Source organism: Aulostomus chinensis, chromosome 20, assembly GCF_037954235.1.
Source record: "Aulostomus chinensis isolate RoL2024-O1b breed Wild chromosome 20, RoL_Achi_v1.0, whole genome shotgun sequence".
NCBI lineage: Eukaryota > Metazoa > Chordata > Actinopteri > Syngnathiformes > Aulostomidae > Aulostomus > Aulostomus chinensis.
The window spans coordinates 5,055,718-5,073,614 of NC_141339.1; the positions used below are offsets into that span (position 1 = coordinate 5,055,718).

Genomic DNA, 17,897 nt, shown 5'->3' on the forward strand with positions numbered 1-17,897 from the left:
TGTTTTTCTGGGCTATTGGACCCCTTCTTTTGCAGCTGCCTTTTTTATGATGATATTTTGCATTCCCTCCAATGTTCCGCTTTGAAATCTTAAATTATTCTATTTCTCAGCGCTTCTGCAGGCCTGCAGCATGCTGCTGATGGCTTATAGCTGAAGCATGATCACTGTTTTTACCACCCCCCCCCCTCAGTTTTTCAGTTTTTATCTCTAATGTGCAAGATTTGCAGGTATGCCCACTTCCATTTATTTTTCTACCAGATGGGTTACCCACGATGAATAACTCCTCAAACATTAGACAAGTCAGAGTGGATCAGGAACAAAAAAGGCTGTCTGGTCTGGTGATTTCCAGATGAATTCACAACAGTGTGAATGAATTCACTACGCCTGCCCTAACACAGCTGGTCTGCCAGTTATCTATTAACTAAAGTCAATGGAAAAAACTAATGGATAGGCATACTTGGCTGCATATTGCAACAATGTGGTGGACCATTTTCCTGGCTTGCTCAAATAAACAGCTTGTTCCCGTAGCACATTCTAAGAATCCGTTGACTGCAGATGCTCAGGCTGAAATCTGTTTCCAGCGAGAAGAGCGAAGACAAGCGTCATATAATTCCAGGGATGTATTTTTTTTAAAGCCTGTCCTGTGTGTCACACTGTCAAGCTTAAATAACCCCAGAGGGAAAGGTGTAAATAAATCACTTCTACTATTTGCCAACACACCACAAGCAGGACCAGATGTCCTGCTGATTCACCGCATCAGAAGCATGCAGTGGGGTGTGTTCTGCCTCCATGTAGCTGAAGACTACATGTTTTGTTGACAAAAAACTGGTTCCAAAAGATCAGAGTTCCCCTCAATTACCCAAGGCAATCCATTCAACCGATTTAACCAATGAAGCCCTAAGAGTGCTTAAGGTCACGTTCACCTAAAAAAATTATAACAAACATGAATAGTGAATAGCTCAGCAACTCAGAGATATGCTCCTAGAGTCACTGTTACTGTTTCCATGTCTCAGTCATTTGTGATGAACCAAAGGAAAAATGTTAATTTTTCCACAGTTGATAACGCCACGATAAACAATGATCCTATACCACCCAATACATTCAGTTGGTCTGGAATTGCACCACATTTGATAGAAATACCACAGAAGATATAGACTCTATAAAGTTTTTTCTTGGTATAGAATCAGACCAACCCTTCAACAGGTACACTCGGCTACCCAAACTGTTTTATACCCTTTTTCTGCATCAATGGATAAGACAGTAGGCCTTAAAATATATTTTAAAAAATGCAACTATTTTTTAAAATTATCTTTAAAGGGAAATGCATTTTGCTAATATATTTATTATTATTTATATTTATTTAGTCATGTGCCTTTTCAGTGTGTATGTATACACACACACATATATATATATATAAATGTGTATGTCTATACACACACACACAAGCACACATATGTATAAGTGTATATATAAATACAAGTCCTTTCATCTTTGCACATCATCTGTCGTTTATGATGAAGAAAAATGGGTAAATATTTGTTTTTGAAGCAAATAAAAATGTTTCTTTTTCCAATTTCACACAGTTTGCATGTGTTGTTCGGTATGATAAATTGTGAGCGTCATAAAAAACATGTTTTGGAAAATTCTGCTGTAAAATTATCTGGACATTGGACGTCTTCAAAACATCCAATTTCCTGAGTCCCAAAGTTGAACATTTTAATACGCCAGTGCCTTCTGTTGAGCTGGGCAATAAAACAGTTCTTTGATTCATTTAAATGCATGATAAAGGACATTTTTTAAAGGTTTAGATTCATTTTAACTCTTGATAATTGGGATGAACGCCACCAGCTCCATTGATTGAGTGGGCCTTTAATTCGATGACAATTTGCCAAAATGGAGAGGAAGAGGAGAGCTGCATATTTCACTGAATCCATAAAAAAAAAAAAATCGAAATATAACAGCGTTGCTGCAGTCCAAGCAGGAAGGAGAAGTGGCGACAAATGGCTGACTGGCTGATATATACAATATCACTATTCCATCATCAGGGCACATCGAGTTCTGAGTATAATCATCTCTGACTGACATGCGGTGACTGGCTGGTGTAAACTGCTGGCCATTAGAAGGAATGTATTTGCCTCATTTTTCCAACCCTGGGTTTCGGCCGAGCCGGGGATGTAAATCAGAGCTGTTAGCTGAACATGCTAGCTGAGTCTTTAAACCAACATCCCACCCAAGAGGGGCTGCAGTTAAAGAGAAACAACCTTCTGTGCTTAAGTGTCACCCTGAAACCCTGAAATCAGCATCACTCGCCAACATAGAGTGAACGACTTGCATGGAACCTGCACACACACACAAAAAAGAAGTTGATGAGTTGCCAGAGCAAAAACTCTCATTTTACTAGAGGCTAGAAAATCAGACTCTATGTAGGAGGCAGTTATTAGCTCTCTTTGCCTGCCAGTGTTTTCTGCCAAACCAGTTTTTAAGACAAAAATTTTAAATGATCTTTGAACACTCGCAGAATATTAAAATTCTAGTTCTAGAAAATATAAGAAAAACTCACTTTTTGAACAAAAAGCAATGACAGCTATGTTTTTGTCGAGAGCAACTGAAGCACTAGCTTCACTTTTTTATTTTCATCGGTAGCAGTGTGTTAAACCAGTGTGTGACCTCATGGACCAGACTGATTGAAATACATGGATTGAAGCATTGATCTGGCTGCAGCCAACATGTCTGTCTGCACCCGGATTTTGACTTTTGACCTGGTGATCACTTGATAATGTGAAGTTTAAAATAAGCTCCGGGGAGGGGGGTTTGCTTATTCACGGGTGATTCAACTAATATTTTCAGAGTTCAAGTCAGAGGATAACCAACTTCAATGAGAATTATCCCCTGGCACCAAGGATGCCTTCATGGCAATCCATCCAATCATTTTTTTGATGACAGTAATATTTCAGCAAGGGGTAAATCAGTGACAAGGGCTGACACACGTGATACCATCCCTGGAGCCGATGGCACTGGAGCAAGAGTCGCTGTTGTAGAAGTCAGTGGAATTTTACCACTTTACAGGCTGTTACCTTTTTGAAAGAAAAATACCATTTCAAGATGTAGCACTCCATCTTGAACTTTCCAGGGTCCACGTTCCGCACGTGTACGCAGCAGATCTGTATTCACCAGGAAGAGAGCTACAGATTTCTCTTTTAAGTGAGCTTGCAAACAGTTTTTCCTGCTTTTACACCCACTCATGTCAACTGTGCACAAATCAGATGATAAATATGTCTTTAAACTGCAGCCTGCTGGCAGAAATCCCATATTAGAAAGCTTCTCTGATGACCCACATGCGTCAGGGGTTAGATCATTTTCATTTTTTGATCATATTCAGACAACAATAAAAGCATCTCCCAACACATGCACAAGGACACTCAGCACACAGCCTCTGATGACGAAATGTCCTCCACCCACTCACGGACGGTGTAACACCGGTTTTTCTTGGTACAGGCGGCCATGGTTTCTGTCCCATCTGCTAAGTGTGATAACATTTCTTTTTCCAGGAACTAAGTAGATCCAGGTAGCATGGATGCTGCAAAGTGAGACAACCTGATTGTTTCTCAGCAGGGAACAGTGTTGGGCTGCGAAACCACAACAACACATTACAGTAATACTTTGCCAAATAAAGTGTATTTATATCGTATTGATAAAAATGAACACTTTCCTTTAACTCACAGCCCTGTGGTGATTTAAATATGAACAACCTCATGACCCTGAATTAATTTTCATCATCACCCCTTCACTCAGCAGCAAGGCTATGATAGAGAAGATAACTTCTTCAAATGCGACAGCACAACAACATGCTTCTGATTTTCATTCATTCTGTTACGAATTCACAGGCTGCTTGTTTGAGGCCTTGGCTGAGTAGCTATAAAAGTACAAGAACACCATCAACGTTATTCTATGGTTACACGTGACATACTTTGATGTTGATTTTGATCCATTTATTTTGAAAGTTCTGTTTTTACTGAGTCACTTGTTTGCATAGAATTATTGATTTATCTTCCCCCCATCATCAGGATAAATGCATTAATTAATTGCATGTTGTTTTACGAAGTTAAGAAAGAAATGTCAAGATCACATCATTACTTGGTACTGGCCGGTACCCAAAGTACACAAATCGAATCCAAACAAGCCTTTATTTCACACCTGAGGTTTTTGTTGGGCCTCAAACCAATCCTTGCATGTTTAGTCTGGTGGTCCTTTACGTTTGGGCTGGTGTGAAGGCTCATGAGAACACTGGTGCTGACCAGACAAGCCCAACCTGGTCCCCACCAAAACAAGGTCTCAGTTCACTTCCAAGTGAATCCTGGTGCAGGTTTTTTTAAGTTGGGAAAGAAAACACAACCAACATAAGAAGGGAGCCAAAACTACAAATCTCAGTGAGCAGGATGACACTCCTGGGACACGTGTGTCCATGTGTGTTCAAAGTATCAAGCGAATTACAGTGCTGTGAAGGGAAGAGGTGAGAGGGGGAATGATATCTAAACTCTTTAACTCTAAATGGACACAACAGATTGAGTAAACAATATACTGTAGTTGTACGGTTTTATATGGCACCCGGGTCCTTTTTATACACCTGGACAGGAAAGCCACGGATACAACTGCAGTGAGTGGGTTAATAACATAATGGACTTATAAAATTAAAAGGCATAACGCTCACCCCGAAAAAAAAGCCTGTGGAATTTTGGCGGGTTCTCTATTCTGACCACAAGATGTTATGATATGATGAAATGACAGAGTGAAAGCAAACTGGTCCAAATGAAAAACACAAAATTTGCTTACTGATTACTGTACACATAAGGCTTTCCAGCAACCTGGTCAAAACCCCAAGGGCCTCACAGCGCGACAGACACGCATCTGGGCGTGTTGAGTGGACCATATATTACCACCCTTACTCCACCTCTTGCTTATAACAGCTGGAAGCCATTCATTCTGTCCTGCACCGCCAAAGGCTCAGGAGGGGAACTTGAACAGCAATCTTTATATGCTGACATCCTAAGTTCCAACTCATGTCAGTGTTTTTTTGGCCTCATGCAGCAGGAAGTTAAACCTTTGCCTCATGAGAGAGCAAGCAAGGAGAGGGGGGAGCTGTCACAAAATAATGAATGGCAGTGCATAAAATGTAGTGAAAACAGATCATATGCAAGTTTGAGACTAGTTTCCATGAGCAGCCATACAAGGTCCATATGAGAATTATTAAATGGGAGCTGCAAGAAGAGGGGGAGGTATGTGTGAACTGATCTGTGATTGGCGGAACTTTCTGTCCACCTTCTTTTTAAAAAAGGTACCATTTCCATCTGAGCAATGCAATAAGAAAAAAAAACATTTTAAAACGCCACGTCAAACATTTAATCTGTTTAGATATGAACTTGAGAAACATCAAAAGTCAAGTACGGGTTTCTCTATCACATGAAGCACACAAGAGTAAACTGCTGGAAATACTCAACTTCTGCAAGGCAATGCGCCTGGGTAGGGCCTGAAGGAGGCAGGATATGACCCCAGAGGTATGCCAAGGCGTTTACATTCCTTTAACTTGCCTGACTATTTTAACAGCAGGACTTACTGACAGAAGTTTCAGGATCTTGTTCTCTCTAGCTAAACATTTTGAAAACTTTATGTGTAAATGACCCTCCTTCTCTACCCTCAGGTGTTTACATTTCCCGTTGAAACTGGTTCTTCACGATCACAGAAAAATAGAAATTAAAAAAAAACAAAACAACTATGACATTGGCATCCGCTCAAAATGTCGGAAAACTACAACGCCCATCATGCACCAGGTTTGTTGCCTTCCAAGAACCAGAACTTTTGTCACGAGATCAGGGAGCTCTGGATGCAGGCAACATGAAAATAATTTTTCAGTCTCATGCAAAATAATTTTCACATTCTCATCTTTAATTTCTCCTACTGTTTTAGGGAGTTGGGGTTCTACGAGTGTATGAGTGAATACTGTGTACAGTACTGAATAATGTCAATGAGCTGCATAAACATGATGAATCCCACCTGTTCTAAATGAGCTCCCAAGCAGAGTTTATTTGCAAAATGGACGCCCTCAAAAGGGTCTCATCTAATAAACTTTTCACTGATGAAAACGTCAGCACCAAAAAGGACTTCAGATGTCCTGCTTTCTGAAATAACTGAGGCATATATTATTTTATTGAAGATCCTGAGAAAGCCAAGCAATGGGGGGGGGGGGGGGTATAGACCCGCGCTGTGATCACTGTCTCAGCTGGTTGTGCACTGAGCACCATATGAAATACCACCATATGTGGCCTCACAGCTAGAAGGTTCTGGGTTCGAGTCCTGGCTCGGCCACAGGATCTTTCTGTGTGGAGTCTCCATGTTCTCCCTGTGCCTGTGAGGGTTCTCTCTGGTACTCCAGCTTCTTCCCACCGTCCAAAGACATGCGATTGGGGACGAGGTTAACTGAATACTCTAAATTGACCAGGGTGAACCCCGCCTCTCGCCCATAGCCACTGGGATAGGCTCCACCCCCACATGACCCTTAACAGGAATAAGAGGAAGAAAATGGATGGATGGTTTGACATGAAAGTGGATTATCTTGTTAATGTGTTATACATAAATCATACTCACTAACTCATCTTCCTCTCCGGAGCCTTCAGGCTCCCCTCATCCCAGATCCCGGGTGCTGCTGGAGGAGGCTGCAGACCTGAAGAGGTTCAAGCTGCCACCTGTAGCTCCACCTGCTCACGTCCCTGTCTGTCCATCAGTCTCTTCCTTTTCTCTCTTCGTTTATCTCTGTCCCTCTCTCTCCTTCTGTATATCTGTCTTCCTCCATTATCTGTCTTTGTCTCTGCCCCGCTCTCCTGCTCTCTTTCCCCCAAACCAGTCAAAGCAGAAGGCCGTCCCCACTGATCCTGGATCTGCTCCACATTCCTGCCTGTTAAAAGGAAGGTTTTCATCGCTGCTGTTGCAGGATGTGTTTGCTGATGGAGAACTGTTGGGTGCAGATTCATTGAAGGAGTGAGGTACTAGACCTGCTCTACTAGTAAAGAGTCATGAGAGAACTTTTGTTGGGATTTGATGCTATACAAATAAAACTGACTTGACTTGACTTACAGTAAACATATCGATGATAGCACCAATCAGCACTGAGCTACGAGAGGCTCAAGGTGAAAGCGGTGCAGACTGTCAGGTGTTTCAGCTAATGTACCACTACATACCGACTTGATAAACTTTGTATTGCTTTAGAGAGCAGTGGGTTGGTTGTATATATTGAGACGCTAGGCCTGCACCACTATCGATATTTTTTGGTTTGTATGGAGAAAATATGAACGAACACAGACAATTCCTGTACGTTATGCGTATGAGAGACGTAAGAACAATGCAAGCGGCTGTTGAATGAGGTCCACTGGTCGCATGCTACCCACATTTTAATAACACGAATCTGGTTGAAGCTTTTTTGAATACAGCGTTTAATCCCAACCACCACCTCCGCCCCAACCCACAATCTGTTCAACAATAAACCCATACATAAATGCTTCATGCTTGAGGTGCAGCGAAAAAGTCCACTTTTAATTCACATCTTTTTTCCAACACACCCATGATTGCATAACCGCCACAACTGTAAAGGGAATGCATTACATTACATAGCAATGTAACACCCCCGCTGTGCTGTGCTGCATCTAGAAGAGGCTGAATCAAATCTCACTGCCTGTATTGACTTCCTGATATCAAAATACTGCCTACTATACTGGCTTAATTAATCAGTTTCCAGGTGAATATAGATCCGTCATCCTGCCTTAATCCCGATCAGTCAGTTGTTATCAATTAAAGACACTGCCTGTGACTGAAGCCTCCATGCCCCCCACTGCCGCCCATGGCTGGAGACTGATGATGGGGTAATGTGCAAAACACTGAAGTGGCGTTCTGCTTCTAGCATGTTTACCCTCACGACGCTTTATCTCCACAACCTTCACCTAAACTCCTGCTCAACATCACATGCGCTTGAGATCAAACGGTCCGTTAATCATTCACCAGTGTATGCATAAAACTTGTCCATGTTTTTGGAGAGATTTGATCCATGTGATGTTTTGTGAAGCTGCCCAAAGTGACCAGCTGCTGGAGCTCCCTACGGTCTCCTTTAGTCTTATATAGACAGAGGCATGTTAAATTTTAACCACAGATGTATGAAGACATACAGGACGTTTGCCTGGGTTTGGTCAGCACAAGAACACAAATATAACGAGATGCAATTGTGGACTTAAAGGAACAGTTCAGTTATTCTGATGTTGGGTTGAATGAGACACTGATGCCCAGTCAGTGTCTCTCCTACTGTAGATGATGATCAGCTCATCCCTGTCTGGAGAACCAGTGGGAGGCATCAGAAGTTGCTGAAATGGTATAAGTACCAGCCCACTGTTATACAGCTGACATGATTCAGTCGCCATGTAGTCCCCAACGAAAACAGCTGTCTGACAGGCATGTAGAGCGCCAAAAATGTTAAAACTAAGACAGGTAAAGGGACATAATATACTTAGGAGGCTAGACTTGTTAGTGGCTCAAAGTCATGTTTCTGGTGATACTCACCTTTCTACGCTCCCTGCAGCTCCATTGCGCTGATTCTCCTGACAGAGGATCAACTGAACAACATCTACAGCCGCTGAGACACCGACTGGGCATCAGTGCGTCATACAACCCCACGTCAGAATAACCGAACTGTCCCTTTTATAAGATTATTGATGAAGAGACATAGAATCCACAGGTCGACTTAAATGAGAGATGAGACTACACGTTCCCGGGTGCTGCTGGAGGAGGCTACAGACCTGAAGAGGCTCAAGCTGCCACCTGTAGCTCCACCTGTTCACGTCCCCGTCTGTCCATCAGTCTCTTCCCTTTCTCTCTCTCTTTATCTCTGTCCCTCTCTCCATCTGTATATCTGTCTTTCTCCATTTTCTGTCTTTGTCTCTGCCCCGCTCTCCTGCTCTCTTTCCCCCCAACCAGTCAAAGCAAAAGGCCTTCCCCACTGATCCTGGGTCTGCTCCACATTCCTGCCTGTTAAAAGGAAGATTTTCATCGCTGCTGTTGCAGGATGTGTTTGCTGATGGAGAATTGTTGGGTGCAGATTCATTGAAGGAGTGAGGTACTAGACCTGCTCTACTAGTAAAGAGTCATGAGAGAACTTTTGTTGGGATTTGGCGCTACACAAATAAATCTGACTTGACTTTCTCACACTTAAGAAATTCACTTCCATACTTGTGGAATTTTGCAACGTTATTAAATTAATTACAAGTGTAATCCAATGAGTTATGGTAACAATGCACTCTGCAAAGTAACTGGTTGTAAACACGCTGTAAACCAAGCAAGCATCACAGGACAAAGGCAGTATCTCATACACTTTGCTAGACGTGAACCCGATCCAAGTGTTATTGTGGATCAGATCTTTCAAGATTCAAAAAGGACTCTTTACATTAAGCCCATAGCCTCGTGAGAATAGAGTGTTTATTAACATCTCGCCTGCGTTCAGCATACTTTCAACACAATAACAACACTATCACAATACAGTGAGATCAATATATTTCTTCGATGACTCATCATGATATTTGCATGACTAAATATGCTAATTTCCTCAGAAAAGGCAAAAAAAACAAGAATTAGCATTGATGTTTCACAACATTTGACAGCCAAGATGAAACGATACGCAACCAAATGGGTCCTAGCTTAGTGCCTCTGTAACACACGTACAAAATTTATTAACATGTTTTCATCAAAAAATATGGATATTTGTTGCCAGTGTATTTATACTGTATCACAAGAGGTGGTATTGCAATATGTTAAGCATTGATATACTGTATTGTACCATCCTGAGTTAGACAGATGTGCATTCGCAGTAAGGACACTATTATACATCTGGAGTTGACCCAGGCAGGTCAATCTACTGGCATGCGGACAGTCTAGCTCCTGTTCCTCAAACACGGATCCTGGCTACCTCACACTCAGCATGACAGCCCCTCACAAGTAGTCACTAAAACAATATTTTCAACTTCAGTCCGTGTGTCCTGGAACAAAACATCCGTATCTTTTGCTCCCTTTTGTGATTTTCTGTCATACTGAGTGAAAATTATACCTAGCCAAAATATAGTGGAACACAAAAACAGCCCAATAAAGGCCTCCCTTTGCTCTTTGAGTAGCCCGAACAGACAGCCAAGTGGTGGATTTTATTGCCAGAGGCCCAGGAATAACCCCATCTGGCATTCCCACAGGAGGGAACCAGAGTCCGTTACACAGATGTTAAGGCCGTTGACCTAAAAGATCTGGCCAGTTTATGGGCTGGACCTCCCCGCCCCAGCATTATGCACTGTGATTGGTTGATAGTGATTTCTTATCTCCAAATGTTGTGCACATTATCTTTGGCACAAGAGATGACAACAGCTGCCATGTGAGAGCTGAGGACGTCCAGTGGTCTGATGATTTATCAATATCTCGCTTGTATTCCCACAAAAAATGAGAATACATTTGTAATTTTACCTCAGCAAACCAAAAACACGATTATTTTTCTGCACGAAGCTTGACACTGTCTTCTCTTTAGCGTTGATAATGTGATACAAGAGGCCTGGATACAGCAAAACTGTGGGGGTTTCTTATTGGATCACATACGATCCTGCTGAGACAAAAACATGCCTTCCAGTCTAAGATGTAATTTGTTTTTCTATGTCTAAATCTTCTTATGGTCGATCATGAAGCCTGACTTGTGTCCTGTTGGACTGCACAGACAATCAAACACTACCTTATCAGAACAATTGAGTAGAACCTCCGATTACTATTTAGTGTATACAGTATATCATTCAAAGAATTTACAGTATGTGAGCAACTTGTTGGTAATACACACCGGTGTTGGTGCTGTGTGCATCGGTGCCAGGCTAGGGAGTAAAATATATTTTAAGGGTTTTCATTCACCTCAACACAAGCCAAGCTGGCATCCAGTTCGAGCATGAGTCTTTAAACATGGCCCCCAAAGTATCACACACACACACACACACACACACACACACACACACACACACACACACACACACACACACACACACACACACACACACACACACAGGCCATATTGTTGTGAAAAATGGTTACAGAAAATAAAATGTATCCAAAGATCCGAATCTATGCTGTGTTTTCACTGCTGAGGTTGTTTCCAAACTGTTTCAGCAGCATGTGAGGTTGAACATGAGAGGAAGGGGCATGTTGCAACATGTGCACTGGTATGTTCTCTGTTGAGTCTAATGACACGGCAAACACAGGCAGGTTTTCAATGTCCAACATTTAGTTGTTCAATCACCGAAACATCAGGGATTTCCCTGGCTTTGAGGAGGGGAAGTGCTGCAGTTGCGGGGGGGGGGGGGGGGGGTCCTCTATCTATTTTACGTAAAACTAGGCAGTTCACACAGGCACACACACACACACACACACACACACAGGCGCACCCAGACACATTTCCAAAAGAACAAGCACCATACTAGTCCTGTCCTATGCAGCTGCATGTGCAGACACCAGATTGAAGGAAGCAACAGAGGGCTGCACCACTGATGTGAACAAAAGGGAAACTGCTGTCATATGACTGAGGTCATGTCCCAAACCAAGGATATGGAAGGTAACTCCTATTTCAAAATAATATGTGTGTGTGTGTGTGTGTGTGTGTGTGTGTGTGTGTGTGTGTGTGTGTGTGTGTGTGAGCGCAACTATTATTCAAGGAAACACCACATAGAGGAACTAAAAGTGGATCTCATGCATAATTGGTGTAACATTTTTCAGTCAATAAAATCTTAAAATATGACAAACCATCTAAATAACAGGTTCACAGAGACCAAGACATCCTCTTCAATTATTATTCTAGTTGGTCCATCCAACAAGCCAAAACTCAAGAGATAATTACTGGGAAATAAAACTCCTTGTGTGGTGGTGGCAGTATTCTGACCTTGTGATCACATACTTTGAGCCAATAGGAGCTTCCCTCTGTTGCAAGGCAGCAATTCTCAGGAGTTAGCCAGTGTCAGCTATATAAACCACACCGCAGAAATTGTTTAAGATGGGACTGAAACACTGTTGCCCAACTTCAATACCCCAGGATACAATAATACCACCCAACCCTATAATATAAGTTTTCAGACCATCAATTTTCAGAATTGCTCATTAATCATCTCCTCTAGTATTGCAGTTCCACAATGATTTACAAGAGACTTTTTTAAAGATCAGAAATGACAAGAGACCCATGGAACTTTCTATGTTAGAATATTTAATCAGACACACCTGGCCTGGTAAACAAACACATCAAGCATCAACAGTTTAAATATCCAGAAAAGTCACCGGACAAGCTGAGACTGAATAATAAAAAGAAAAATCAAGATTTGTATGTTCCTGCGAGTTCCTGCTGAGACAGAAATGTTTGTGTTGGAAGGAAAGGGATACAATTACAATGATTCATGATGTTTATTGAGTCTTTCTCGGCCCTGACCTGGCCAACCCCTTCTCCACCTCTTGCCATCACAGACAGTTCCTCATTTCTTATACAATTATTTGATTGGAAGGAGTCTGTTGAACTCAACAGTGAAAAGAGGAAATACCATGATTGGGATCAGTGACCTTGACTCCCTGATACCGCCTTCATTTAGACACTCAGCTGAGACTCATATTAACGTGGCCACGTCCAGCTACACCGATAAAAAGAACTCATCTTCTGCTGGCACGCGTCAGATCGCGAGGAATCTTACGATGCGGGTAAACGTTCACAGCGCGTTGAGCAATCAGAAACCATAACACTACAATACCAGTTGTCTAGAACTGCAAGGCAGTTGGCTTCAGTGCAGTTCTGACAAAAGACAGAGATGAAAATCAGACTGTGAGAGGTTTGGATCTGGAATAACAGCTGAATGGTTGTTGGGAAACATTGCTCAAGCCAGATTACACAAGAGAACACTACCGAGACAATGGCAAACTGTAAATGGTGTTCACAGGACACATATCTTTCTATGAGACATTACTTAACATCAAGGGTTATTCCATACCGCATATTCTGACACAGGATAAAGCCAGAGCCCAAAATACATCTTTCTTAACTTTGGACAGCCCCCTTTTACACTAAATCTTCAAACTTGTGATGAAAACATTAGGAACCACCAGAAAATCCCTTGTGCTTGAAAAATTACGGTGGGGGACATGTCAAAACCTCATATTTAAACACGGTATGTTATCATGAATGCCTGAATTCAATGTGATCGCTCAGGGAAAACACCCAAAATAAGCCCTTCACACAGAAACCATTCTGACGAGTCGTAGCAGGGTTAACACAAGTGTAATCAGCAACGTTAATTAGGACCCGTTTCAATCTCGGTCGGGTATGACACTGGTATAGGCCTTTTGTCCCAGCTTCAATGTTATGGCAGGGTAAACACAGGTGTAATTAGCAACCATAATTAGGACTCTCTTCCATTTACGTAGCTCAGGACCCTGGTATTTTGCATAGTAGGTCACTGGAACAATTGGAACATTAAACAGAACAGGAGCACAATTAATTTTCATCAACACAATCATCGCTTTCCCTCCTATGACACGTTCAGCTGGTCGCTGTGAAAACGGCCCATAGTTTATTGGATCATGTGACATAAAAGTGTCAAGCTCTATTGGGACCTTGACACTTTTATGGATATAAAAACCCAGAATCAGATGGGCGGTGAACGCGAGCAGAACCATCCAGGGTTTGATTAGAAGGAACACAAATGGGTCCATTCGCAATTCGCTCTTTGGCTCTCTTCTTGTCTCACACCTTATTTGAAGTGGTCTCAGAAAGCGTCTGGAACTGGCTAGAATTGAATAAATGTAAAAACTGGAAATGCAGATGCGGTCAAATCCAACTCTTTCAACACCAATGCCCAAACTTAGTTCAGAGGGTTGAAGACTTGCGTAGCATGCAGTTAGAGCCTGTTTTACATGACATTGTGTTCCCCTCCACTGTCTACGACAACCGTTCTCTATTGTTGTAGGTGGACAAAGTTACTTGATTAGGTTCTATATATATCCTGGTTTTACTCGTAAATGTTGGGTGATTTAAGGGCGGGGCTCGCAAAGGCTATATTATAATCCACGCACTGTGCAATTATCAATAGATTGCATGACAACCACTCTCAGATACATTGAAATATAACTGAGAAGCAGCCATCGCGTGTTTAATCCCGCCGTCAGTTTCACAGGTTTTTTTCCAAACAAGATTAAACAGTAAACAACACTTAAGTACAATAAGCAATTTGTTAAATTGACAATGCAGGAATCAGTTCATAATACCTCAGTTTTTATTAAAAAAAAAAAATACAAAAAATACCCAACCATGGAGCCGGCACCATGATAATGCATCGCAAGCTCGCTGACACTGTAGCACAGTTGATCCACAGCTCTCCTGGTGGATCCTTTGCACCTTCACTCATGGAGTTACAACTATCTCAAAGATTGTGACCATTTATGAGTGTTGGAATGGAACTGATAAATGAACTGTTTTGCCAACAACTCCTTGAAGAAAGAAAGCATTTCCTTGCGATACAACTTCCCGGTAAAATGTTGCCCACAATTGATTTATGTCATAAATGAAGTTCTAGCTCTACTGGATTACAAATGCAAACCTGAACAGTTCAAAGCACTATTAGAGCTTGGATTATCCTGGTCCCCTCTTGATGTCTTTGGACTGTGGGAGGAAGCTGGAGAACCAGAGAGAACCCACACAGGAACAGGGAGAACATGCAGACTCCACACGGAAAGATCCCACGCCTGAGCCGGGACTCGAAACCGGAACCTTCTTGCTGTGAGGCGACAGTACTGACCACTGCACCACCGTGCAGCCCCTTATAACCATGATCATTTTATAAAATCATTGCATTTTTCTTTTTCATGCTCCTGCTGACAGGCAAACATCACAACGTTACCTGGGTGCTCCTTGGCAGAGGTAACTACATAATCCATTCATAGGCTATGAAAGAGTGAAAATTATGCGAACATTTCATGAAAGTATAAAACGTGGCTTTAGATGGATGTTACAGCCTGAATAAAATTAACTCAAAATAACTTTGTGAGCCATTTGCTATGTTCTAATTATTGCCCTGACTATCACACCAAGTATTTATAAGGCGTTCCTGTATCTTCAGTCACTCAGCAACGCAGCCTTAACCCTTGGTTGCACTGTCGTGTATTCCACTATTTCTGTCATTTTTCTGTTTGAACTACATATTTTCATTTATGTCACTTGCATACCACTGCAGCTCGAGGGGATATAAGAGTAACATCTGTGGATGTCCTGTTTTCCATTTAACCCAATCGAATTCCTCACAGGCGCAATCCTGTTTACACGAAAGCTTTACGCCACCTTTAAACCTTTAATTTCTTAAATAACGGTATTCATTTGTGCTTTTACACACCTATGGAACTTGAAAATGCTGCGGGGCTCCAGCAGTGGTTTGAGTGTCCTGCTCAAGGGCTCTTCTGCAGAATCACTGGGTTAAGCGTGGATCCGACCAGCAAACCTTTGGTGACGAGACAGCCACTCCACCTCCAGGTTCATTACACCCCCCCCCCCCACACACACACACACACACACACCCCTTGTGCTTTTCATAATCTTGAAGAAAAACCGTGGTGATGTCATCAAGTTTGTCAAAAATCCTGAACTATAAAGCGCCTCTTCATTTTTTTTTACATCGCTCATGCGGTCACACTGCTGCCTGATCAAATGATTAAACAAGCATTTTTACAACCCAGCAGTAAGAAAAAAGACCTCCTCTTTTGTTACACCTCATGCGCCAGATCTAATCTCATGGCAGTCCACTGCACAATAAAACTGCTGTCATATTCTTTTAATGTTTCATTAACAGTAAAAATGTCTGGTTTTGCTTTTATCAGTGTCTCTCTAATGGAATGAGTGATTAAATGGACAGATAATCACTATGTGATGCGTAGAATCTACTTGCCCATCAGCCGTCACCGCTGTAAAACAAGGAATTCCTTCAGGACGCAATAATCCAAGCACATTAGCAAACAGTGTTTCCCACTATCTTACTCTGATCTGTGTGCACATGTAGTTACACATAGCACACACTGTTAGTATTCTAGGGATTAAGTAATCTCTCTCTCTGTCTGTCTAACAAACACACACACACACACACACACACACACACACACACACACACACACACACTACCAATGCGAGGAAAGCTTACTCATGAGACTGTTTCCTCAACTCTGACCCCCACACTGCAACATTTTACTGAATATGTATTTAATACCATACACAGAAGTGTGAAAACTCAGATTTTGCCAAGAGTCCATAACTGCTGGTTCGGCTAACTTGACAAATGGCATACTGTTAATGAATCCATGCAAATAAATCCACGCAGAAATTAGACTCACTTGCGTTTGCACAATCAAAACACAAACGCCTTTGCTCCGAGAAAACCAACCAACCAGTTCCCATTCAATATTTTAAATACAACTGCAGCTAAAATTGTCTTCAACCAAGAAACTGCATTGAGTTACAGCAACAACAGCAACAACAACAACAACAGCAACTACAACAGCAACAACAACAACACGCTCTGCCTTCACGACCAATTTGATTACAACTCCCTAAAAATGAGTTTATTTTAGAGTTGCTGATTATCCACTCATATGAAGTAGAACCAAGTACTTTTTCAACATGACTGAAAATGAATTATTAAGTGAATTAAGAACCATAGATGAAATTTTAACTTTAAAATGATGACACATTAATCAAGACTCAAAATCTTTCAACCATCAAATCGGTTATTTCCGTCCGTCTGTCTTTATCCCTCCCTCAAGTATCCACAGCTCTACGGCTGGAAATTTCTGTCAAAAATCAACTGCAGTTGACAAAAGATTGTTGTTGTTTTTTTGACGTGTCAATGAGTGAATTTAGATCATAAAACGTATATGAGTAAGAAAAAAATTTGAATTCGAATTTAATGTTTACGTAACAAGTGAAAAAGTTTTAACAGATTTGTCAAATGAAACTTGATCATTCCTGTGCTAAAGGCTACAAAAGCCAACTCAAACTGATGAATATTACGCCCATACACAAGTCCACTATCGCCCATAGAGGACAATCCCAAAAATCCGCCGCTTTAGCAGAAGATAATTATAAAAAATAAAAAATTAATGCTATTTAGCATGAAAATGCCCTCTTTTGTATTTTTTCTTCTTCTCAGTTTAAAGGTCCTGTTAACAGGGGAGGAGACTTAAACCCTGAACGGATATGGAGCCAATTTTACATTCAACCAATGTGGGCATTTCAATGATGTGCATGTGAATGTAGAGCAAGGATCAAAACTATCACTTCAACTCCTAGAAAATAAAACTTGCAACGTCGAATTTTTATCTCGTCAACAGGCATTCCATTGAGTGGTTGTGTATGGGATACACACAGATTAAAACCAGCACCGTGAAGTGTGTGTGGTGTTGCTTTATTGGAAGCAGGATTCTGAGAGGATGAATTGAGTTGCGCTTGTTGAGGCGGCAGCGTGTGGAAGAAATGTTGGTCTGATCAGACTTTGTCTCATCAGAGCCAGACAATCGGAGGGAAATTAACTGATATCAGCAAACTTACAGGGTCAAGCTGGTTTAGAAAAACCTATTTGAGTACTGACAGGTTGAGTTCGTTAAAATGAAGTGTATTGTAATTACAAACATTCCACAGGGATTCCACCAGAGTTGAGGCTCAATTCCTCTCAATGGTCGATGTCCTGAGTTCACCCAAAGAGGCGAGGGACCCCCCAGTTTCTTCCCTGACGTGTTGGTTCACACCAAAACTAACAAATCATATCTGGAGATTTAAACCCAGT

General features: G+C 41.7%; 1 protein-coding gene across 1 annotated transcript in view; it reads right to left on the bottom strand.

Annotated features, from left to right (window-relative positions):
• Positions 1-17,897, bottom strand: part of slc16a10 (solute carrier family 16 member 10) — a 43,785-nt gene that overhangs the window by 25,347 nt on the left and 541 nt on the right. The window lies entirely within an intron of this gene.